This window comes from Armigeres subalbatus, unplaced genomic scaffold (genome assembly GCF_024139115.2).
Source record: "Armigeres subalbatus isolate Guangzhou_Male unplaced genomic scaffold, GZ_Asu_2 Contig899, whole genome shotgun sequence".
NCBI lineage: Eukaryota > Metazoa > Arthropoda > Insecta > Diptera > Culicidae > Armigeres > Armigeres subalbatus.
The window spans coordinates 169,978-197,100 of NW_026943699.1; the positions used below are offsets into that span (position 1 = coordinate 169,978).

A 27,123-nucleotide genomic window follows, 5' to 3' on the forward strand; every position below is an offset into this window, starting at 1 on the left:
CCAATAAACTTATTAACCAAGCAACCAATAAAAGAACTAATCAACTAACTAGCCGACTAACCAATCAAGCAACCAACCAACAATGAAGTAAAAGTAACTAACCAACAATCAAGCAACCAACCAATCAACCATACTACCAACTAATAAATCAGCAATCAACCAAATAATCAACAACCGATCAAGCAACCAATCATTCAAGCAAGCTACCAATCAACCAAGCAAACAAGCAACCAACTAATCAACCAATGTAACCAACCAATCAAGCAACCAACCAATAACCAATCAAACAACCAATGAACTAAATAACCAACCAATCAACTAACCAACCAATCCAGCAACTAATCAATCAATTTATTATCCAAGCAACGAACAAAACAACCAATCAACTAACCAGCCGACTAACCAATCAATCAACCTGTCAAGCAACCAACCAATCAACCATACTACCAACTAGCAAATCAAGTAGCAACCAACCAAATAATCAACCAAGCAATCAAGCAACTAATCAACCAATCTAGCAACCAACCAACTAATTAACCAATCAACAAAACAACTTATCAATTAACCAGCCGACCAACCAATCAACTGAATAACCACAACCAATCAACCAAATAAACAATCAATCAACCAAGCAACCAACAAAACAACTAATCAAATAACCAATCAATCAATTAAGCAACTAATCTAACCAACTAACAAATCAAGCAACCAGTCAACCAATCATTCAACCATTCAAGCAACCTACCATACCAATCAATCAATCAAGCAACTTAGCAACCAATTAGGCAATAAACCAATGATTAATTTGTCGAGCTGAGTCGATTGATGTGTAACAATATGGATCTTCGGGCCTCCCAACAAAAGTTCGTTTTGAAGTGATCTTAAAATATGTATTTGTAATTATTACGGTAATTTATTACATATTACGGTAGTGTAGGCAGCAACGGAGTGCGATGTAAGTTTTTGGTTGGTGAGGCGAGTAGCTTTCAAGGGCTCACTGGAACATCCACTTTGAATCGTTTCAACACTCTCAAATTACGGCCAGTGGTGATCGGACTCAGGGTTACCGGTGGCCTAAAATTGTCCTCTTAGCGAACCTTCTCAAGGTGGTCCAACTTGTGGAACCAATTCTGCAGCTTAAGGGACGTCTTGTACTTGGCTAGTAGTGCGCTCCTGCTCAGCTTGCTTTCGGTTTCGTCTAAAATTAGTTTGCTGAATGCTGACGACGATGCTTGCCTTGCTTCTTTGCTGGTGTGTAGGCTTGCATGATCGGGTTTCGCACGCCTCGCTCGCTGTTTCCCATCTTCAAAAAATTAAACTTACTTTGGTTGGTCTTTACATCAACTTTGACGACGCCGATCCATTTGATAGACCGGGAAACTCAGGTCATCTCCTTATCCGGAGTTCCAGCGGAACCCGATTCATCAGCGGTGGCATTCTTGTTCCGAGTAATCGCACTGAACTCATCCGCCGCAACACGCTTTCTTGTGCTGAAATACGCAGCAACCGTCTGCACATTTTTGCTTTTAAAATCCACTAAACAAACTGCCACACAATTTGAAGGCAAAAGAAATTAATATGGAAGTCTTTATCGGAATATTTTAATGGACTGAAAACAGAGGAAAACGAAAATAAAACCCATTTCGGGTTGTGGTTAGAGTTCTGTCAAAACTCACAGCAAATAAGTCTACACTTACCAAAACACTTTCAAATAAAATTACCGAAATGTGAGTAAAATACACTAGCGCCTCTGGCGGTGCTGGTCTCGTCAGCTCTTCTGGGTTGCATGAATTTTTAATCGGTTCTTCGGGACACTCACGTCCCGGTTTTTAGTTCCTGGTTTTGGTGCCATCAAAAAAGATCGAATATCACACTTAAAATAAATCGCCGAATTCGGTAAAATTTTACCGAAATCTCAACAGCAGAACTGTTCGGTAAATAATTTAACTGATTTTCGGTGATTTTGACAGTTGAGCAATGGAAAAAATTACAAAAAATCTGTAAAATAAATTACCGAACAGTTCTGCTGTTGAGATTTCGGTAAAATTTACCGAATACGGTGAAATGAGGTAAGTGTGTAACAAAGGGGACACCCAGGCCTACATTCTGTACGATTCTATTGATGCTGCTACGGCTGCTGTGAAAGAAATGCGTGGATTCCCGTTAGGGGCACCGGATCGTCGTATTCGTATCGATTTTGCTGATAACGGAACAACACCATCGTTTTCAAAGCGCAGTAGAGGTTTTGAGGAAGGCGTGAGTATCGTTGCGGCCCCGACTACGAATATCCGGAAGGCGGTGCATCATACGAGGAAAATTCATCGTACGGCTATGGTGGAAGATCGTTCCGCGGACGTGGTGGTTTCCGTGGCGATTTTCATCGTGATGGCCCACCGCACCACGGGGACAATGATGAATGGCGTCGATCAGGAGCATTCGAATCAATTCCGTGGAGAGCAGGTAAACTGGCTGCTCTTTGCCTTCCGGTTGTAGACCCCAGTCATTAGCAGATTTTGGTACCGGAACATCATTACATCGTATGTGTACATTACAGGACGGAAGATCATCAGTAGCATAAAACGAAATCTTATAATCGACTAAAACTCAACCGTGTAAAAAAATAACTGGGTGTATTGTTGTACGAACGGAGTTCTACCAAATCGAATAAAAAAACAATGAAATACTACCATATTTAGCTATCCTTCCTTTATTAATCACAAAAAATGTTCCTCAACACAATAGGTGTTTAGTGTCGTTTAGCCTATCACCGACCATATAAGTATACATTTAAAGCCTGTCCACGTTTAATTTCGGACACTTAGGTAATGTCCAATTGATTTGTCGTCATTTTATCAATTTGAGCGTGTTTAAAGCATGCTGAAAGCATTACATAATGCAGAAAGTGTAACCGATGGTTTCAAAATTATCGCATTGGCTCCACCAAATGCGGGAATTTGGGCGACCTCCTTTATACGCCACTGGTCTAATGGGATAGGTGCTGCCATCTATGTCTGAGGTCGCGGGAGTTCATTTTCGAAACAAATTTAAGGTAAACCGTATATGGGAATTTCAGTTCATAAAATCAATATGGTTCTCGATATGGACACTAGAGGGACTGTCAAAATCAGTATACAATACAGATGAATTACCAATACTTATAAAATATAGACTTCTTGCTAGCATGATTGAACTAATTCTTTCTTTCTGGCTCAAGACTTCAAGAAAGTTAGAAGTGCGCGGCGCGTGTTAAAAGTCGAGGTAGTGAAAAATTGTATAAAAAGCATGTGTGATTTTTGAGTAATTCTTGTTTCTAATTCTTTTAGTTATAGTTATTCCTTAAAAGCTAATTGTTAAAAAGCTTAAAATAAAGTGTTAGTAGTGCAGTTAGTAAATTATTAAAGGTAAAGAAATGTTAATAGTGTTAGAGAAACTTAACCTAAAATAAATGTACTATATACAGGGTGCTGTGTGGCTAATAAAAGCGGTTCGCATTCCAAGGGAATTGCGTGCCACTGAACCTAGTGGAAAAAGGTAAATGGATCAAAATGATTGTAAAAGTCGTCGAATGAAATCTTATCAGGTCACTAATATCAACCTGAACAGGCCTAACGAGGCCTTTTTCCATTTGTTTAGGCCAGTCGTCTGGATTTTCGGGAGAAACTGGTCCCAAACGCCCAACTTGCATCTATTTTGGAATTTTCCAGAACAAATCAAATCCCTGAGCCAGAAATCTTCCCTGCTGATACTCCTTTGGGGTTAATAGCAGAAGAGGGATCCTCGACATCACCATAGTCCCACCACGTTTTTGGGACTTTTGTTAGACCATTCTGATCCGGAGTTCGACGCCATTGTTGGAGACGCCATCTTGAATCGACAGGCCGAATCGATCGCTGAAATATCTTGGAAGTGAACCGGACCCCGGCGATAATAGGCCCGGTCTACCCCCACGCAGCGACAGAGAAAATAATTGTTGCACTTCCCACCAGAGGTTCTCCACCATCGCTCCACCGTCAAGTCGGTTGATTGGCCAATCACTATTGGTTCATTCGGGCGACTTTTATGTGTAGCAGATCGATCCAGAGGTTCCCCACCATCACCGTAAGTGAGCCACCGATCCACAGCATCCAGATAAACCGTAAGTCGCGCTGGTATTATTAATTAAACCTAAATTTCGTGCAATAGGCAGTTACGTAAATCGTGATCACGAGGTTAGGCAAATCTAGCTAGGTATCCAAAAGTAAGCTAAATAAATAGCATGATGTTTGTACAACAATTGTATTTACCTAAAACCACCTAGCTTTCTATTAGGAAAAGAAATTTGATGATCTTAGAAATCACATTATTTAATTAATTTCGCCCTAAATTCGATGCAAACTTTTTAAAACAAAAGTTTCCCACCCCTCGTTTTCTGAAATCTTTCAGAGGGTAGAAAAGGTAAGATCGAGCTAGCAAGTTGGTTTCAACCCTGGTAAATGAACCTCGAGAGTTCATCTAAAATTATGTTGTGATTATGCTGACCCTTCCCTGTATCGAAATGTAAACAATTCGCATAAAACGACCCTGGGAGTTTCCGATTCACATTTGAATCCAGGAACGTTACAAAGGAGTTATAAAAGATTCAGCGGTCATGTAAATTGATCGTCTCACTAGTTTGTGAAACTTTTTAAAAATCGCATTATAATCCGAAATTTAACGTGGACAGGCTTTATGCTTGCACAATAAAAGGAGGTTCATAAATGGCTATAGTATGCATCGATGAGAGCGAGAGCCTACGAAATCGATGTTAAGAACCACAGGTTTTTTTTCGGGCCCAGGATGACCAAAGGACTAATTCCATTGGCAATTATCTTGTTTGAGGACGAATAAAACTTTCGAACGAATGCAGTTCGTTCCAATCGTTTCCCCGTTTAATTTTACTGGTGTAAACGAGGATAAGGGTGAATATGTTCTTCATCCAAGAATAAATGCACGACTTTTTCCTTTTTCAAACTCTGGGTACTGTAGGATATAATTTAGATGTCATTTGTAAGATCCCTGCACAAACGGATCTCTCGTCGCAGATTTATTTATTTTCTTAGACTACAAGCAGTTCATAAAAATCTTCTCCACTCGATCCATGGCTGCTCGTCCCCAACCACGCAGTCTACGGAGGGTTCGCACATCACCTGATCGATCCACCTTGCTCGCTGATGTAACTCGTGGTTCATTCTCCTCCTTCACGTATCGCCCGCCATCTGCACCCCACGGTAGATAGTATGCAACATTTTCTTTTCGAAAACTCCAAGCATCGTCCAGATCTTGTGAGGACTATAGGTCAAATAAGCGTTTTGTAGATAGTAAAAAAAGTTCGGTACGCCGGCGAACTCTACTCGATCATTCTTATACCATCTCATTTTCGTCGCCACCGGAACAAACTCGTGGTTGGTGGCTTATTGTCTTTTCTTGAACCTCTTCCTATCATGTCTGATGTAGGCTTCTCAAAGTTACATGCCATAACATCAATGTCGTCGGCGAAACCAAATAACTGAATGGGCTTCGTGAAAATAGAAACCACTCGTGTCAATGCCTGATCTTCGTATGACTCTCTCCAAAGCGTTGTTGAATAGCAGGCACGAAAGGCCATCATCTTGCGCATTTCAAAGGGACTCGAGAATGCTCCCGAAACTCTAACTATGCACATCAGCCAATCCATCGTCCTTGATCAACCGTATCAGCTTATCCGGAAATCCGCGTTCGTGTGTTAGCGGCTTTGAAGTCGATGAATAGATGATGCGTGGGTACATTGTATTCAAGACATTTCTGCGATATCTGGCATACGGTGAACACCTGGTCTGGTCCGCCCATAATCCCGCCTGATGCTGCCCCACGAACTCTCTTGCAATAGGTATTAGTCGAAGGCATAAAATTTGAGAGAGTACGTTGTAGACGGCGTTCAGCAATGTTTAGCTCTCGTCGCTGATATCTGTTGAATAGAAAAAAACATCAGAATCGTTCGTAGTACATAAAAGTGTAAACAGAGTTTTTGTCTTTTCTCGTACTACAAAGTTGAACCGAGAGCCTATAGGAAGTATTACTCCAAAACAGAACTTTAGATAGATGGCCCGGAAACCCATAGTGTTATATATCAATCATCTCAGCTGAACGAACTGAGGTGATGTCTTTGTTTTACACTATGGTGCAAAATTGAAAAGACAAAAGATTTACATATAAAATAGCCAATTTTGATAAGATGCCACTAACTCCCTGTTATGTGCTCACATTTTGTTAGAGAACTAGAATGATCCTTTTGAAACACTGATCGAAGGGTGACAACGGAAATGAAATCGTACAAAAGTTGTCGAACACGGCACCTTTCGTTTTTATGGTGCCGTCGAGGCAAATACGAGACACTAAAGACGGCGTTACAGTTGAGGCCGAACTACGTATCTGTAAAGATTAGGCAGAATTATATTGAATAATACTAAACTCGTTGCAGAAGGATCCCATCGAGATCCCTGGAGGGTTCCAACGGGAGCCCCTGAACGCTTCCACAGGGAATTCCTGAATTGGGTTCCAAAGGGAATCTCTGAAGGATTTCATCGGGAATACCTGAAAGATTCCACAAAGAATACCTGAAGGATTTCAGGGACCCTATTAGAAATCCCTGCATAATTCAATTGAGATGCCCAGGAGGATTCCATTTGGTAATCCCTTAAAGAATTCCATTGGGAATGCCAAGAGGATTTTATTTGGGGAGAGCAGGAGGAATCCATTGTAAATCCCTGGAGCATGGTTTGCAGAAATCGCTCTCAATAGATAACGATAAAAGAGAGGATTCCATTGGGAATTCCTGGAGTTTATGAAAATTATTTTGAGCTTTTAGTGTAATGTCTCTAGGGCGCATCCACAAATTACGTAACGCTCAGAGGGGGAGGGAGTTGACCGAAGTGTGTCAATCCATACAAAAATTTTCAAAGATTCCGGGGGGGGGTTGAAAGTGGCCAAACGGAGCCCAGGGTCTGGTGGACCATTAGAGTACCAGATTCTTCTATGACATTATCGTTCAACAGCAGACAAAAAGCCACTAGATCGTTCATGTTGGAGTAATCGAATATTCCTCAAACAACGACTCAATGCGACTGTGCCAGTTTTAGCTCCTATATGCAGGCATAGATGAGCTCGGGATGAACGCAACATGCTAAATTCGAGGGCAGAATTCACAGGGTAGTCGTTCAACCAATGAGTCCTAAAACACAGAGAAACAGACGTCTCACTTCGAACAAAATGCAATCAAAATCATTGTTGCGGAAACATTGCCGCCCAATGCTAAAATCACTGTGTGTGGCCAAGCGGCAACCAGATGGTGGTAGTGAGCAAACGTCAAACACAAGCGAAACCGATGGAAGCGCCATCGGTGGCCGATTGACCAGCTACAAAAATTTAAATCAATCGTTAAAAAGGTGAACTATGGAACATGTGTTGAGTGAGACGTCTGTTTGTCTGTGCCTAAAAGAAAAAGGGAAAATGATGCAGTGATTTGTTGTAGTTTGGTAGATTATGTTTTTATTATTAATTTAATTATTTTATTAATTTAATTATTAATTTAACATAATTTCTTTATGTTTTTTTAGCAACAAAAACACGTTATTTTATTTTTGTTCTGAAACAAACATTGATCACATATACACAAAAAATCAATTCATAGATAATAGTTTTTAAAACCTCACTAAATATATTAAAATAAAACAATAGTGCCAAAAGGAAAATTGATTGACTCAAATTGTCTATATGGCATTGGACGTTTGATCGACTTTAAGAACGATTACCCAACGCTTTTACATTACCTCTAGTATGTTTACAGAATCGATCAGGTGGGTGTTCAAGCCATTTTCAAGGAATTTTCATTGGAATCTGGCAGAGTGTAAAGTGACTTTGGTGACTTAAGGTCGAAAAAAGAGACTTTTTAGTTACTAACTCGAAAAAAGTGACCAATCCAAGTACCACCAAGCATTACAAAATTGCACATATATAAATCATAAAGCTAAATACTAATTGCATTAAATCAGTTTTAACGATGTGAAGTTGCATTTATTTATAAACTGACAGACAACGATACTCTAAATCAGCAGCAAAAGCAGCGATGTATTACTGATGCTTTATTTCAACATGTCAAAGTAATGAACCATTAACCTTCGGGGACTCGCGCCGTTGTAAAAAGTACAACACCATCGAAAAAAGAAGGCTTCTCGTTCACAACAGAAGCGGGACTGCGTGAGTGGTCCAGGATCAAGCGAGTCCCGGAGGGTTAATTCGGTCTTATAAGTGCCCTTTCCCACTTCAAGTCATCTTTTAATGCTGTATATTTCACAAGCATATATAGCTCCATGGTTACTTGGGAAGTCACTAAAAAGTGATTCGTTACCAGGCCTGTCATACGCATATTTGTCCCATGTTTACTGCACTGAAATCAAATCGCCATTACATTTTATGTGCGGAAAACACATAGAACAGGATCGCCTGATTTCAATTCGATTCTATGTGCAGCATATGAACATTTCCTGCTTACCATGTAACCTAAATGCGAAGCGAATACAAAGTAAAGGAAATTTATTCACAACTTATTAAATCTGCCAATAAATGTTATGTGCATGGTCCAATAGTGGATAACTATTGGTGACCGCACATAAAATTCAAAGCGTGCAATAATGAAGAAGAAATTCGACAAACAACAACATGGCGAAACTTGCGCCGCCTTCAGTTAGAGCAGTGAAGATTTTTCGGAATGCTGCTGGTGGTTCTAGTGAATTTTAATTTGGTGACAAGATAACGTAAGTAATTTTGCGATCATCCAATGATTTACTTTAAAACATTTCCTTTCGTTTATTAGATTCGATCAGCATCCTGACGAAGGAGTAGCAGCAGCAGCGTAGCAGAGTACTCGATGTAGATGCTGTTGTCCGGATCATGTTAGTTTCAGGAAGTTTATTCCCATTACATTCAAGTGCGAGTGAATTCCAGGATATTGGTGCCAGGATTAGTTTATATTTCGTAATGAATGAACGAAATTTTGGATGTATTCATGTTTTGAAATGTGTACGAAAACAATATTGCACAGATGCACATTTTGACGATGCCGTTCCTGGAAATTGGAAAATATCAGCAATAGTCGAGAATATCATTTGCTTACTTGCTTACTACCAGCAAAGAAGCATCGGAAAAATTTTTCAACGACAACGGAGGCCAATGTTGCATGCTATTGCAAGCACAATTCATCCTGAGCCCCGTCACGACGCGTTGGTAACTTGTCGACATCTGAAACAATCCTTTCCATTCTTGCTTCAATGCCGATGCCGCTTCTTATCTCTTTGATATGTATAATTAAGAAATAAACGAAAAATGTATGCCCTCGATTAATATATGTTACAATCATTTTAAATCTTGAAAATAAATAATCAAAATTGAGTGTAATAGTTAAGCCTTTCAAATTCTATTAACAGCCGCAAATAAAAGATAAAAGACCGGCTTAATAAATTACACTTGACGTGCATTTATAATATACGTGCATTGCACATAAAATTGAAGAACCACGAAATTTCCAATTTTATGTGCAGAAACAATAAAAGTTATTTGCAAAGCTTGATTGCAAAAATCTATATGCGTTGCACATATAATTTAAATGGAATTTAAGCTCAGTGTGGGATTTTATATGTACATGGGACAGTTATACGTATAACGGCAGTAAATAATTCTGTTTGAAATATCAAAAGAGTTTTTTATTCTAAATCCCAAAACGTTCAAAAATGCACAAAAAATACGTTCGGATCGCAAAAGGATTTCGCTAATAACAGAAGAATTCCTTTTAGAATGGTAAAAGGATTCCTTTGCGAAATCACAAGATTATTTTTCGGAATTGCAAAAGGATTCCTTTCTGAATTGTAAAAGATTTTATTTCTAAATGACAATTTTTTTTTTTGAAATTCTAAAATTTCTTTCAGTATCCCAAAAAGATCCCTTTCGATTTCTCATGCCGTTTTGAATCCAAAAAGAATTACTTTCAGAAACTACGAGAATGCCTTTTCAAATCCCAAACGGATTCCATTTAGAATCCTAAAATGATTTCCCAGGTTTCAAAAACATTTCTTTTATACAGTCGCGATTCGCTGGTTGGGCCACGACCTCGGCCCAACTAACGAATTCGGTTTTTTAGTTGGGCCAACTGACAGCCATTTAAACACGTGTATTTCGACTTGAACATCACAAATGATGTCCAGTGACGCCCAATCCCGTTTTACGTGTTTACATTGAATTTTGACGTACGGTTGCTTTTTAGTTGGGCCATGGCCCAACCAGCGGAGGCCCAACTAAAAAGTGACCCAAGTATTAAGATCCCAACCAGCGAATCCCGACTGTAATCACAAAGGATTTATTTCGTAATCTTGTAACCGTTTGGTTACAAATTGTGGATTTTTGTTTTGTCATTATGTTGTTGTTTCGGAACCTTCACGTTTCTTGTGCAATAACAGTAGATGCTACCACAGAAACGTTAGGGATTGTACCGCTGTAATTACATGAGGAAGCTACCAAAATCCAACATGGCATCATGATGTGCAAATGTCATGTTGGATGAAACAGAAATGGAAATAGCGGGAAAATATGGAGGGAATTTCTTTTAAAAGAGGAGCCATTGCCCAAATTCGGCCTCTTTAATATCAGGCGTCCGTGTGCTGAAGAAGTGTTTTTTAAAAAGTGCAGTTGATACAGTGTGTGAGAACCACCCCCCCCCCCTCCTTCCTAGCAGGAGCTAGATTTTATTATTGGGGAAACCTGTTCAGGTAATTCAACGCTGTGCACTGGAAAACCCGGTTTTAATACCAATCGGTCCATTAGGACCTCTTTTGTTTCTTCCTCTACCTTTTGTGGTAGATTCCGCTCAGCACACGGCTCGGCCCGCGAAGCCAATCGGCTTCCGCGCCTAACCGTAAAAGATCGTGGATCCTCAAAGGAGGACCTTTATCTCGGGCCGTAGGCCCTAACCGAAAAGGAGATTTCCCCTCTCGGCCGTCCAAGGTGGCTAAGCCACGGCCGGCCGATCGCGCCTACGAGGGAAGACGCCTGCCCACCATCGTCCAGCAACGCCCGCTGGTCCCGTCGGACGACGATCGTCCGCATAGCCGCTCGCACCACTATTCCGGCGAGATTTCTGGCCGCACAGCTGGACAGGAGTCGCTGTGCCGGCTATTCCGGCCCCAACAACCGAAGCAGCAGCGGTATGTACCGGTACCAACATTAGAATAGGTCACACATAACAAATTAACACAAATTTATTACACAGAACAACACGCACACGCCACAATTAGGAAAAATAAAATTATGTGCAAGTAATGTGAAAATTCTGTGTTGTTAGTTTTTGTTTACCGCGAAAAACCCTTGATTACCCAGTAGTTAGCCGACCCTGGGATTGCCGGAGAGTCTCTTGCATCTTGGCTGTGCTCGCTACTGCGTATTGTCGAGTAGTTTCAATCTCAAAAGGATTCGGAATACCTATAGGTATTCTATAGAGGATTCTGTTTAAAATACTAAAAGGTTTCCCTTTCAAATCCCTTATGGATTCCCAGCTCCTTGCTTTTCGGAATCGTAGAAGGAATCCGTACGGAAATGAAGAAAATTTGGCTCAGATCGCAAGGGATTCCGTTCAGAATTGCAGGAGACTTCCGTTTAGAATCACAGAAGGAACCCGAAAAATAACAAAAGAATTCCTTTCGTTTTGCTAGAAGGATTCTTTTCGAATTTCCAAAAGGTTAGCATCCTAATCCTAACAAAGGTTAGCATCCTAATCCTTTTCGAATTTCCAAAAGGTTAGCATCCTAATCCTAACAGAATTCCTTTACGAATCCTGAAAAAAAAATCCTTTTCAAATCTCAAAAAGATTTCTTTTCGAATCCTAAAAAAATACTTTTTGAACAACTGTTTACAACTTACTTACAATGAGCTCCATAGTCGTTGTCATCAGAGGTCGATATCAACTGAAATTCGTGAACGGAAGTGGGGCAGGGTCGGCCAGCGGACGTAGAAGCGGAAACGAAATCTGTAAACATATATTAGAGTACAACCCAGCTGGACATCGCAGCAGAGGCAGACCCAGAGGCTCATTGCGGCGAAACCTCCACAAAGAAATAAAAGAAGTCGACCGAATCCTAACTTGGCAATAAATTAAGGCAACAGCTAGACATCACTCTGGATGGAGATCTTTCACTTGCACCACTCGGGGTGTACAGTACACATAAGTAAGTAAAGTATTCCGTTTCAGCAGTCCGTCCATTCGGAATCACAGGAGGGATCAATTCGAAATAGCAGGAAGATTCCGTTATAAATCGTAGAAGGATTTCGTTTGGAATCACAGGAAGGATTCAGTTTGGAGTTCTAAACAGGTCTCTTTGGATTCCGTAGGACTTTTTTTTCGAAACTCAGGAATCTCTAGGAATCGCAAAAGTGTTCCTTTCGGAAATTGTTTTGACTCGCTTAGTCACATGAGAATCAATGTACTAAAGTGCCTTGGGAACCTTGCAGTTGAGTTAACACTTAAGAAAGTGCTTCATCAACATTAAGCTGTGAGAAGGCAATGTCCCTCTGGGTGATGTAATAACAACAGAGAAGATTTTCAACATCCTCCATAATTTCATTAATATAAAACATTAGAAAAGTTCAGTTCAAAGAAATTAACCAATTCGATTCTATAAAACAAATCAGATTGCTATACATAAATATATGTATAAATAAAAGATTTTGTACATACCTGAAGCCCTTCAGTTCCACTGACTGATCAACGGATCTATATTACTCGAAACGACCAAACCACCATGCCACCTGAAATATCGTTCCTTGGCGCCACGTAAACCTTCCATTTGTTGTTTTCATCGTGGCAGCCGTACTCGAACTCGAACTATCGTTGTAGTAGGCCGTAGTCTGCGTTTGTTGTTCATACCGCTCGTATACCTCTTGCGCCAGTCTCAATTTGGTCTCCATCCTTCGGACTTTGTCCTGCTTCCTGCGCAGCTGAATCTCCATAATCCTCTCAACCGGTAGTGGAGAAATCGCTGCTGCTACTCGTTGTTTCTGCGATAGCCAATTGGGACTCAGCACATCTACCATAAACAAAGACATTATTTCCAAAGTTGAAAAATCATAACCTGAACTTACCCTGCTGCATAGCGTATTTGTAGGAGAAATGGTAGAATATCCAGGCCTTAGTTTCCGAAAACGAAGTGTACGCGAGCCCCGCACTGTCTTTTGATCACGGAGTCTACAATCAATAATTGATTTGATTGACATAATTCTCGCTTAACTTTTCAAAAGGTCCTAAGCAACATTTTTTTCAAGAATTAATTTGAATAGCGCAATCAACAGACCAATATGAAAGCTTTTGATTGCACTACAGTCGGGATTCGCTGGTTGGGATCTTAATACTTGGGTCACTTTTTAGTTGGGCTGGTTGGGCCATGGCCCAACTAAAAAGCAACCGTACGTCAAAATTCAATGTAAACACGTAAAACGGGATTGGGCGTCACTGGACATCATTTGTGATGTTCAAGTCGAAATACACGTGTTCAAATGGCTGTCAGTTGGCCCAACTAAAAAACCGAATTCGTTAGTTGGGCCGAGGTCGTGGCCCAACCAGCGAATCGCGACTGTACTCAAATTAATGCATGAAAAAAATGTTACTTAGATCCTTTTGAAAAGTTAAGCGAGAATTATTCATTAAATTTAGTGAATTATTCAATAAAAAATTGTAAACTTGAAAAATGTTGATACTCAGCTGATTCAAGAGCAGCTAGAAGACGAAAATCCAATTGGACACGCGAAATGACATTTTACCTGACGTCAAGCAAATGCGCAGGGTCTTCGGCCTTCAGTCGAGCAGCAAATTCGATCATGTTATTCGCAATATCATGTTATTCAAAGGTGTTCGGCTGTCAGAAATGTATGGGAATATTACATTCGAAAAACATGTTATTGGCCGAATAACACCAAAGCGCGAATAACATGTTATTCAATCGTAGTGCGGATATAGTATTAGATATTTTTATGAAACATATTGATTTAGATTATTAATTTTGATGTTTTATATCTAATTACAATGAAAACTAGATTTCTCGCTTAACTTTTCAAAAGGACCTAAGTAACATTTTTTTATGAATTAATTTGAATAGCGCAATCAACAGAAAAACATGAAAGCTTTTGATTGTGCTATTCAAATTTAGAGATGTCGTAAAATCCCGATTAATCGATTAGTAACTAATCGATTACTCTCGATTCCTGTCGATTATTGAATCGATTGATCGTTGGATAATAATCGATTCAAAATTAATCGATTATTACAACGATGAATCGATTAATCGAAGTAATCAATTAATTTGCGACATCCTTATGATGTCGTAAAATCCTGATTAATCTATTAGTAACAAATCGATTACTCTCGATCTCTCTCGATTATTGAATCGATTAATCGTTAGGTAATGATCGATTCAAAATTAATCGATTATAACAACGATTAATCGATTAATCGAAGTAATCGATTAATTTACGACATCTCTATTCAAATTAATTCATGAAAAAAAATGTTACTTAGGTCCTTTTGAAAAGTTAAGCGAGATTTGTTTACAATTGTCAGTTCCGCCCTTTTGAAATGTTGATGCCGAATTGATTTTTGAATCAGAAACAGGAGGTAAACAAAAATGGAAATGACAACTGTTGTCAAACTGACGTGATTTGAATTGAGGGGCTTCTCAATGGTCGAGTGATTGTAATAATTGTAATCCGTCACTCCCCAGGGGTATATAGTGGTGCCCGAAAAAATGGCCACCACTCCGTCTATGTATTCGTCAATGGGGGGACCCTTGGGAAAAAACAATGATTTTTCAATAATTCCGAAATGCAATGTCCGATCAGGCCAATTTTCAATAGCAAACAATGGGACCGCATTCCCCGTCGAATGCAACTTGTTGCGAGTGAATCGGGTAATGCTAAGTTCTAAAAAGTGTGTCTACAAAATTTGTACACATACACACATACACACACACACACACATACATACATACATACACACAAACAGACATCACCTCAATTCGTCGAGCTGAGTCGATTGGTATATAACACTATGGGTCTCCGAGCCTTCTATCAAAAATTTGGTTTTGGAGTGAAATTATAGCCTTTACGTATACTCAGTATACGAGAAAGGCAAAAATATTAATTGATATTTTTAATGAACTCTACCTTAACTTTCTACATAGTAAATAATAATGCTGTCAAATTTGAATTTAATTGGTGATTTCATTTTTTATATTATTCGTTACCCGTAACAGAACTGAACAAGCCCACCCACCCCCTAGATAAGCCGTAACATTTTGTAACGGAATATTGGGTACCCACCCACCCCTTAGTGCGTTATGTAATTTGTGAATGAGCCCTTAACGTTTCCATTGAAATCGTGACGTCATGCTCGTTTGGAGACACGTTTGACAGTTCGTTTGGAGACAGAGGATTTCTCGCTTAACTTTTCAAAAGGACCTAAGTAACATTTTTTTCATGAATTAATTTGAATAGCACAATCAAAAGCTTTCATGTTTTCTGTTGATTGCGCTATTCAAATTAATTCATGAAAAAAATGTTACTTAGGTCCTTTTGAAAAGTTAAGCGAGATTTATCTTCGCTCATCTACACGGTTAGAAAAAGTACCTAATTTTAGGTACTTTTTTTCTTTTGCATCTCCCTCCCTCTTCCTTTTGTTGTCATAAAATGAAGAGCAAAACCACTCAACAAGGGCATTAAAGTGTGGGAACCCAACGTTGAGTAATCTCATGTTTAAAAAAGTTGAGTGAAATTTACCTAACTTTTGGTTATTTTCTATTAAAAATTTAGTATATTTTACTTAATGTTAAGTGAATTTTATTTAATTTCAAGAAAAAATTACTAAATTTTGGGTTCCCACACTGAACCCCCGATTTGAGTGAAAAGTACCTAATATTAAGTACTTTTTTCTAACCGTGTATATATTCCACTATCTACACGCTTACTTCAGTTCACCCAAATATGGGTGAAGAGTACCCAAAATCATCAAAAAGTGCACATACCTAGATATGGGTGAATCATCATTTACCCATATTTGGGTGTTTTATAGGAACAGTGAATATTACCCAAATTTAGGTACTTTTCTGAGCTTTGAGATGGGGGCTGTTTTTGTTATGGATTCACAATTGCATTTTGTATGTTCCGATTTCTCATTAATTGTGAAAGAAAAGGTTTATAAAACTACGTGCTGAAAATCATTTTTATTATATTCATGGTACATCACAAGAACCTCGGCAAGAACAATGAACTGATTAAGGATTGGATTAATAATACTTCTAGGAGATGGTGTTTCTCGTAATTTTTGGCATCTTCCGATATAAAAGCAGCTGGAGCGGCCGTTGTGGATTTTGTTTTCTGGACAGCTAGTGTTGGTTATTGCTAGCCACTTAATACTAATCACTAATGACGTGGTTCATGTTGCGCGAATCTGTGCTAAAGGTGTTTCCGTGGCCGACGATGCCAATTGATGATTGTTGAGCGGCAGTTCACGGATATTCCGCCCACCACCACACCAGATATATAAATACGTCTCTTCATTGTAGCTGTTATAAAACCACCTACTTCTCCAATTTCCCGTGACCATGGATTTTTAATGCAGTGGGGTGACTTTTCTATCATGTTGCCTTTTAATAACGCTCGGACGAAAAGATAATCTGAAATTTCAAAAGAAAATGTGTTTAAAAGATGAAAATGACATGCGTCTTGCCATAGACATAAACTATTCAGTTAAATACTCACCAGTAAATCTAAAAAATCCTCCAATTTTAAATTTTAAACTGAGAGAATCAGAGGTTCACACCGGCATCCGTGTCCGTGATGTTTTCGACTGAACGAAAATGTTATTTTTTTCATCCAAATATGGGTAATTTCATTTACCCATATATGGGTAAAGCTGCTTCAACAATTTTATAAGTAAACTTTACTGATATTATAGGTATATTTCACCCATATTATATGTAAAGCATGCTTTTACCCAAATATGGGTGAATCAAGTACCCATAAATAGGTAAAGTGAACTAAGCGTGTATCCAGTTTTCCGCGAGCGGTAATGGCCGCCAGCTTGCCTGCGGGTTAGTCTCTGATTTGACGTCTGTGGAGGTCAACTGCACCCACCGCTCCGAGCATTCTTACCAATGAGGCATATAAGAAGGTGCGGATTAAGTGAATTCAAGCCTTCTTATATACCACATTGAACAAAATGCTCGACCAGCGGGTGCAGTTGACCTCCACAAACGTTAAATAAGAGACTAACCCGCAGGCAAGCTGGCGGCCATTACCGCTCGCGGAAAACTGGATATCATCTTCCAAACTTGGACGTACATGTTCATGATAGTATTAGAGGCGAAAGTATAGAATTGATAGTTCCGTTAGGATACGGCAGGCATGAAGAATGTTTTTATAGAAGTCGATTTGAAAGCGAGCGGAGGGCAATATTTGTGATGGCACATATCACACGACCTTCCTTCTGCCAAGCTCCCGTATGAAGGGGGAGGGAAGAATATCAGTGTGGAAGCTGATATATCTCCACTGGCTACTTTCGCCTCTAATGCTACTTTCGCCTCTAATGCTATCATGAACATGTACGACCAAGTTTGGAAGATGATATTAGCATTTCCATATCATTGTAAATCGTTTAACTTCACGTAGAAGTAACACACACGAAATCATTAATTTAGCATCTTCTGAAGCTTCGCACTATAGCGGCACTTCTTCGGAGTCCACTCCACCTTATACTAAAGACACACCTGTGGTACTTGTACCATGGTACAAGAGAACAAGAAAATTATTCCAAGACTATCTTTGATAAAGACAATAATTGGTATGGTACTCATTTCAAGATTCTTGTACCATGGTACTTGTACCACCAGTGTGTCATTAGTATTACCGGCTGGAAATAGGTCACAACGGGCGGTTCCATATCGGAGGAAGGTCTTCAAGGAATGAACCATGGAAAAGAGATGAAAATAGAAAACTTTTGTGTCCGCCGTGTTGTGATCCAAGCTCATCGTTGTCCATGATGAAAAGGGCACCTTCTTTTCGGCGCTCCATCTTGAAGTAGATTCGAAGACGCAGGCGTATTCCGGAAGTTCTTTGGCGTGTTGTCTCTTCCATCAGGAAGAAATAAAAACGGAACGCGAAAGCAAGAATATGGGTGAATCTGGAAAATTAAAACTGATTAGATCATATTCTTAATGTCCCAAGTAACATTTTAAGTTTTATAACGCTCTTGAAGACCATGTTTTACTCTACAAGAGTGCTATAAAACCAGGATAAAACCAAAATGTTACTAGGGTGTTAAACCTTAGTCGAGTCAAGTACGAGACACTGAAGACGACCACCCGAATAAAATGAAATCATACAACTATTTTTCTAGTTATCGTTTTTAGAGTATAAAGAACTATAGTTGAATTTTTAGAGGAATCATAGAAAATACTGTACGCTTATTATTCCACGAATGATATTTACGATAGCCCTTATAATATTTTGATTTTGGATGATACATTGAATGGGTTGTTAAGTATCGTTACCATTCAAAAACATCAACTTTTGCATGTATTTTTGCAAAGCAATTTTACCATGAATAATTAGTTTATCTTCATTGTTTATTCCATGCGATCATTCGAGTTTCGATTATATTCAACAAAGATGATAAATAGTTTGATTCTTCAACGATTCAGCTGTTAATCCAAATTAAACGCTGTGCGATAATTATTCAATTGAACCATTACTGTATTGTACTATGTATAATTTTATTTTACAAACTTCAATAGGATAATATTTTGCTTTTTTCTTCATTTTTGTAATAAAATAAGCCAACACTAAAAGGTTTCTGTTATATTTTATTTATATGCTAAGATAGCTTTTTCTAATCTTCTAAGTACATGTAGTGTATTTTGCCACATTCGCCGCCATTGCCGAGCGCGAAAAGCAGCAAGCATTAGCTGCGTTAACAGGACCCCTTTCGTACAGATGTTCACTCAGCAACTCCACCTGTAAATTATATTGAAAGAAAGAATACATTTAGTGGTGATGGAGCATTTCTATAATATATACGTAAGGATGCGATGCAAAGCGAGAGCGAGATTCGACGAAGTATTAGTTAAAAATTGTTATTAACTCCACATGTTAGGCTCGATGTCCACGTAGCGTCTTTTCAACAGTTAAAAACGCGAAAGTGAATCGGGGAAAAGCTTCCACACGCTGATGTCTACCTGGATTATTTTAACACTGCGTGCACGTGGCGTTGAAAATACGCTACGTGGTCATCTGTTCACAATGATCGGGGATAAATGCATTGTATTACGCATGGTGTTCTTTCTAACAAATAGATGCGTGGAAATATAAAAGTAATAGTAAAAGTAGGTATTATTCAAGACGAAATTATATTATAAATATTATAAATATTTGTAAAATAGGTCCATTTAGGGTTAGCCGGTGGATACCTGTTCATAAAAGTAATTTCTGTTAAGATTTGTTTCATGACTGATACAACATCAAATAATAAACATTGCTAACCACTCGTGGCTCTGAACGCAATAAAATGGAACGCGACTGTAATGGCTGGATTTGAGCCTAAATATCATGATACGAACGTAGATAGGCGCAATATCTATAGGGACCAATCACCACTAAGCACTAACTTATATCGGCCCAATAATTGAAAGGTTATTGCGATTAGTCAAGTCGCAATACAGAAACACTCCGTGGACTTTGTAATGATGGTCTAGTCAGAGTTCCTCAAGTAACCAAAAGTTCCTTTAAAAGTACGTTTTTCGCTTAATCAGCTCAGGCTAGCTGATTAAACGAAAAGCGTACTTTTAACGGAACTTTTGGTTGCTTGGGTCCGACATTCTGTGACAATACCGTTCAGTCATTGGATCAACGCATGGCCGTTTTACAAGCCGAGCACCATATTGAAAAGGGGCTATACATAAGAATATTACCTGCATAAGCATGTCATTGCGGTTCAGCTGATATGATGAATCCGGTAGCGCAGTAATGAACAGCGTATTGCACCGGCGTACAAGGTGGCGTAATACCATCCTATGTTTCCCCGTGTAATGGAAGAAAAAGGGTGCTTCTGTGGATAAACGAACATGTGGGAGAAAGAAAAATATATTCAAAACATATTTCATATAATAGAGTTTTGACTTACATGCATTTTTTTAACCGCCACTTCGATCACCACCGACTTCATTAAAAACTACGAAGCCTTCAAATCGGCCTGGCCAAGTGACGTCGACTTTAACACTGAAAATAAAAATACTTCTTTTTATGTAGTCGGGTGTGAATAGCTACCCAAATTATATCATGTATGATTTTTCTCTTTACATATTATTTTTCATTTCCCATTCCAGTAATCTTTACTATAAGATGTATAATCTGTCAACAATTTGGTGTGATCAAAGCGATTGATAAATTAATCATATGATTGTACGTGAATCGTACAGCTAATGTTGATCACATGCGGAATGGAAATCTTATAATAATAACCATTCAGTGTACGTTTTATTTCTATGCGGGCACACAGTTGTGGTCGAAATATGTATCTGCAAAGATATCGAAAATTAATTGGTGGAATTAAATGGAGAGTACTCAATTCGTCTTAGACGGTTGAATACATTCCACTAAAAGAGCTTTATATATTTTTCGGTAAATTCATGCTAGACCATCTCTTGTGGCTCGATTTGAATATAAAGAATTGAACTCATGAACATTTTGGATTGTCGTACATGTTCAACGGATTTTATAATGAGTCTATAATGTTTGTGATTCTCTACGGCTGAACCATGAACCCGATGTTCTTAAGCTAGTAACATGCTGGAGCAACGTAGAAAATCTACATTATATATCCTTCAAAGTTGGTGTTGACTATAGATAGTGGAATATATAGATGAGCGAAGATAAATCCTCTGTCTCCAAACGAACTGTCAAACGCGGTCAAACGTGTCTCCAAACGAGCATGACGTCACGATTTCAATGGAAACTGTTCGGACGATCGGATTTTAAACGAAACCGTTTTTGAGAATCAACCTTTAAAAGGATGATCAAACTGTGGAAGTTTAATTAAAATTTAAGTTTGTGGGTTGTTTTAATTTTTTTTTACAAATATAATCTTTTTTGTAACATTTCTACTCACAATTTTAGTTTGTTCCTCCTTTAACTTCCGTCTCAATCGTCCACGTAGACTTGTCTATTAATTTATTTAATTCTTTATTTATTTTGTCTAGTCTCTTTTTAGCGTGTACTATATTTTACCTGCCTGTTCTACTCAACCCCGTGAAACAAGCACTAGTTCTTGAAGCCACCGTTCGTTGGTGTGGCGCTAGTGCTGTTCTTGAAGTTTAAAGCTCCGTTCATATTGTACCGTACATTTCGCGCGGGTATTTAATTATGTATCGCAAAATGAATTTCGATCCTGAAAATTTTAAATTTCAATAACTTAAGTTATATTGTTCTGTTTTCGTCATTTATCCAGTATTTTACGTGCGGTAATAGCTGCCACAATATAATTATCATAAAAATCGGCCGAAATTATCACCGAAAAAAAATTATAATTTCGATAGCCGCCACAATTTAACATGTTCTGGTAAGGTGCAATCTATTTGACGTTTGTCATCGAAGCGATCATCATCATCCTCATGAATTTATCATTATTGGCGAATAAAGGTTGCAAGGAAGAAAAAGAAGTCGAAGGATAATATTTGAAAAAAAAATTGCACGGGGAAACATACGTGAAGTTTTTCAAAACTCTTCTCAAACATTTTAGGAGCAATTTAATTAAAAACGGTTAGCAGTACGGGCTAGACTTTCCTTCTACTGCATAATAAACGCAATATTTAGATTTCAAATTTTATTTTGTGATATCACACTTGATACACAGTATGAGAAAAGTCCAACGCCATACTGCTTTCCGTTTTTAATCAAATTACTTCTAGACATTCCACTAACAGAGCTAAGGTCCTTCGAGAAATAAGTTTATCAGAATCCGAATCAAAGTCCATCTCATTTACCGAAAAATTAGGGTAACCAACTTGATTTGGACCTCTACATATTTTGGACCTTCCTTTTCTTGATATCTGAACTAAAAAAAATGCCGCCGCTGAATCCCACATGGTCTTTATGCAAATAAGATTGCTGCGAATGTGTTTTGAAATTTGAATGAAATGTTAATGAAATCAAGAAGGCAAGCGTTACAATGCGTTACGCTTCAAATTGCATACATCATTGAATATCTCAGAACGAACACAGTTCATATTGAAATTGCAAATTTAAATCGCTGCAATCTTCTCATTGATGCATGTCAATCGAAATATAAGACTTTACTTTAGCTCAAATGACCTGAAAAAATGATTGAAAACTCATTTTTGAACAGACTAAAAGGGGGTGTCCTAAATGTGTACATTAGGGGGTCCAAAAGATGTTGCACGGTCCAAAAAAAAGAATATTTTCATTTCAGATAGTTGAAAATCTCAGCGATTTATAAACATCCGATGCCCATTTCAAACTTCCTTTTCATAAATAAGACTTTCATATATCAAATTATGTGACCTTAATTTTAAAATTAAAAAATCACTTAAATAAAGGAGAAAAAAAATTAAATTATGTGATTTTGGCTTGTATCGCACGTCTTATTTGGAAAATATAAGCGGATATTGGGTAGCACTTCCTCTATGGGTTCAAAATGGAACATTTACCCTAAACTTGATAGTGCCAATTCGAAAATTCATAAAAAATACCCAGTCTTAAAAAAGGCTGGTGCACCCCCCAAAACCATTAAAACGTAAATCTATCAAAAGTAATCTTGCTCTGCAAGCGGGGCTATTCGATAATTATTAAACGGCCACTATGAGATATGAGACAGAACACCTACGAACTCAATTCATCTATTTGATCTTGTCGCATTAACACTTTGGTTACAAACTTGAGCTCATTATAATGTGGGCGTCGAATTTAAGATAAATTAAACTACTAAGTCATTGTACGTGTCATCGACAGGTGTTTATGAAAAACTATTGGAACCTTTTTTCTTTACATTTGATTTGATCCAACTGGAACTGGATGTCACATTGTGGATAAAATTTTGCTTTAAACTGGACCATTTGTGTGTTGATAGAATAACAGTTTTTTGAAGCATAATGGACTTAGCGTGAAAGTCAGGAGATCAAAAATAATAACTATCGAGCTGCCAATAATCATGCTCTGGAAAAAAAGATCTTTTAGCTGACGAGAAACCTAACCATACTGCTCATGTCGTAAATGTGTAACATTTGAATTTTTGTCGATAACCTAAGAGTTAAATCAGATTAGTAGTGATTCAAATTGTTCTGCTGCATTCAATTTTAATATGAATCTGAACCATGCATTCTCCCAGCAGCTTCCCTAGATTAATTTAAGTTCAGATTCAAAAGCTCAAAACTGTTGCACAGCTTTGTTCTATTTTCTGCAGATTGAATCACGAGATTCAAATTTTGTATGTTTTGGCGATTGAACGCGTTACTTTAACTACGGAATTCGGATCAATGTACTTTTAAGCAGCAAAATAGATAAATTCAAACATGAACAGAAAACTGCTGGAGATACCAGCGTTTTTGTTTTATTTGCTTCAGATTCCAACGAAAATAGTGTTCTAAAATTTGGAGGAAAAATAAATCACTTCTGATCAATCAGTTAATTGGTTTACCTTATTTTTTCTACTTGAAAAAAAATTGTTTTTTTTTACAGAACAGAACATTTACAGAACGATGCATTAGAAATTAAAGGCCCACTCTTTATCACAATGCCAAATATTTGCCAAATTCCTTCAGACATCTATCACAACTGTTCAGATATCGACACTTGACAAATTTGTTATTATTATGTAATTTGGTATTTGTTATTGTAACAAATACAGTGCTGATAACTTTTGCGCTACAGCGAACATGTGTATCGGAAATGAACGATTCAGCTATAGAGATAATTGCAATAAATTAATGAAACATATAGACGGTGCGCTTTTTCTTTTAACAACAGCCTAAAATCGAGCCTAAATACTGTTTATTTATTTTTTATTCGAATTAAATCTCTCCTCGAGCGATATTGTCGCATGCGTCACTGTGTTCCGAGCTTAAAGCCGAAGCTTGACAGCTTAGCACCAAGTTTAGCACCAAGTTTTCGGCTTCAATCATATTGTATGCAGATGACAGCCGTTTCAGGGGGCTGGTTCTACTCGCTTTCTGTGTCGTTCGTCTAATTGTCGTCTAATAAGTCCGTGGGCTGTCTTCGATAGTTTGAGCACCACTGTACTGTCCTGCGTCAGCTGTTCATAATGGTGCAATTAACTATATGTCTATTTTCGCACTTCAACCTACTTACAGTGTACTTAATTGTTATCTGCTGACCAGACTCCACGTAATTCACTCTACCACAAATACAATCTAGATTTATTCACCGTTCAACTCTCCTCTTGCAATACAATTTTCTTCGATTCGCTACTAATTCTATTTACTCAACTTCGGCCATTTGTTTATATTTTCCCTTTTTCCCCTTTAATGTATATGTTTCTCCCTCGCTTTAATTTTATCACTCACTCTCACCATCATATCAGCTGTGAACTGACATTTACCTAATCGGCCAAATGTTGGTTGCAACCTAACTCAGAAATTCCAACAAATTCCGCATGAACTCGTGGCAAGTGCAGAGGTATATTCGGCTTGCAATGGGCGAGTGATTGCATTATCATTTCCTCCCCCTTCCCTACATTGACTTGCATTCTGACGTGGCAGGCGCCAGTATGACCTAACAAATGAGATCACCAGTACTTGTACATTGAAGATGTGTGCTAGTCCCAAGCAAACATCTGTTGGTTCCCTGTGCAAGAACAGCTGATCTGGTCATAATGGAGTAGCAACTACGAGAAGTCAATCAAGCTCAAGCTCAAGCTCGTTAGTTCTAAAGCTAACTAGCTGAAACTGTAAGTTTACAATACGTTTTTTCGAAGTATCCAAACCAGGGTTGTAAATTTTCGGCAGCACTGGATGAAGGTGATGTTTTTTTACATCATGTTTTTATTTTCTTCCTGCTTTGAAATCAATCTCACATTCCCGGAGAGGCAGAAAAGTAAACAACAGAACTCACATCACCCACTGCGCCGCGAAGATGAAATTTACCACAGCAAAATGTACACATTCACCCAGCAAATTGAAAAAATTCACCACGCATTTAAATGGGCCACTCAAGCCCTAAACACAATGTTAGCGGAACGGCAACGGAAACGGCAAATTTGACAGAAAATTTATGGGCTAACTGTCAAATTTGCCGTTGCCGTCGCCTTTCCGCAGACATTGTGTTTGGGGCTTCACAGTCATACGGTAAGGCGCGAACTGAGCAGCCTGTCAGAGCGACTTGTGAGTGGCTGAATGCGAAATTGAACGGTCGGTGTTGGAAATGATTTTTCGGCTGCACCCAGTCGCACTCACCACGGCGGCGAAGAAGGCGACTGCAGATTATACTGAGATCCATGTTTTTCACTGCATTAACTGTGAAATATTTCTACCCTGATCCAAACTAACCTAAATCATCCATATTAGACGTGTGCATGAATTGATACAGCGTTTAGCGTAACCAAAATAGTTGTTCGAAGACTGATTAATGTAAGTGTGAGAAAGCGTTCCTTATATTTAAAACTAAAATTCAAATAAATTACAGCTAAAAGCATTCGTGACTGAACATACTGGCGTTAGTCTTTGCTCTTTAGAAGTCGGTCCCTTCTCCACAACTTGGTAACTGGAACAGATCTTCTTGTTGATCGATTTGAAAATAAAGATCTGAGGTCAAGAACAGTTTGGACTGTCGTACATGTCCAACGAATTCTGTGGTGTATCTCTAATCGTGTACCGAAGTTCAATGGAGCTATTCCACCTCATAAAACTAGTGGGGACATCGAAGATCTTCATGTTGATTGATTTGAATATTAAGACCTGTAGTCATGGATAGTTTGGAGTGTCGTAGATGTCGAACGAATTCTGTGGTGTGTCTTTAATGATGTTACGAGGTATCGTGGAGCTGTTCCAACTCATAAAAATAGAGGGGACATCGTAAATCTTTTTGTTGACCGATTGGAATATTAATATCTGAGTTCGTAAATCGCGAGGAAAACTCACTTTCAAAGGAACTTTATTTATAACGAATTGGCCCTGACGAAAGCGAGAAAACAAAATGGGGACCGGCTGATGCTTTTTTATTTCACCCAGCATGGTACATGGGACGTCAATTTTAAAATGCTTATTAAAGCGTTAAAACACATTTTAGCCTAAAATTGTTCACTTTTTTGGGTTAGAAATTTAATTTATCTCCATATAGGTAACACGTAAGTTGAATTATTTTGATTTAAAAAACATGTGTAGATGAGGAGCCTAACATGTAGTTTTTTTAAATTCTAACCCTACGTATTTTAAAGTTTTCAACATATCACTGTTAATAACATTTTAAAAGCATTTTAAAATACACTTCCTATACTTCACCATGTTGAAAAACAGTGATTTCACGCACACGTCCGTCGCCGCTAGATGGCAACAGCACGGCTGCGTCAAAGCGAATAAAAGTCGCGTCCACCCGGTAAAAATCGTTTACTCATTAATGGGTACTTTTTCTCTGCTATCTCTTTCTCTCTGCTGAAAAATTCACCCATTTTGGAAGAATAAGTGGATTTACTCATTTAAATGAGTAGATCCACTTATTCTCCCAAAATGGGTAAATTTTTCAGCAGAGAGACAGAGATAGCAAAGAAAAAGTACCCATTAATGAGTAAACGTGTTTCTCCGTGCACGCGGATACAAAAACAATTTTGGCATACACGCAAAAAAATGTTGCGGTCGAAACTACCATTCGGAGGGTTAATTTAAGAATACGCACCGACGATTTTCAGCAGACAACAAACCCGTTTGATTTTACCATGCACGCAGTAAAAATCAACTGTGGTCCTGGTGGAATGTTGTTGCATGAACTGAATCAGTGGTGAATTTGTCCGAATGCGTGGTT

General features: G+C 38.4%; 3 long non-coding RNA genes across 4 annotated transcripts; 1 reads left to right on the forward strand and 2 right to left on the reverse strand.

Moving 5' to 3' along the window:
- Positions 1-2,679: 2,679 nt before the first annotated feature.
- Positions 2,680-4,674, forward strand: LOC134204792 (uncharacterized). 2 transcript variants are annotated; one of them, XR_009977978.1, is made up of 4 exons: positions 2,680-3,258; positions 3,324-3,401; positions 3,461-3,531; positions 3,604-4,674. It is a non-coding gene; the product is annotated as an uncharacterized LOC134204792 (long non-coding RNA). The 2 variants fall into 2 exon arrangements; XR_009977979.1 differs by having other exon boundaries at positions 3,461-4,674.
- A 58-nt stretch (positions 4,675-4,732) lies between these two features.
- Positions 4,733-13,463, reverse strand: LOC134204780 (uncharacterized). The gene is made up of 3 exons (XR_009977974.1): positions 13,177-13,463; positions 12,773-13,121; positions 4,733-5,962 (listed from the first exon to the last, which is right to left on the reverse strand). It is a non-coding gene; the product is annotated as an uncharacterized LOC134204780 (long non-coding RNA).
- A 5,481-nt stretch (positions 13,464-18,944) lies between these two features.
- LOC134204783 (uncharacterized) lies at positions 18,945-20,360 on the reverse strand. The gene is made up of 3 exons (XR_009977975.1): positions 20,261-20,360; positions 20,049-20,185; positions 18,945-19,095 (listed from the first exon to the last, which is right to left on the reverse strand). It is a non-coding gene; the product is annotated as an uncharacterized LOC134204783 (long non-coding RNA).
- Positions 20,361-27,123: the final 6,763 nt, after the last annotated feature.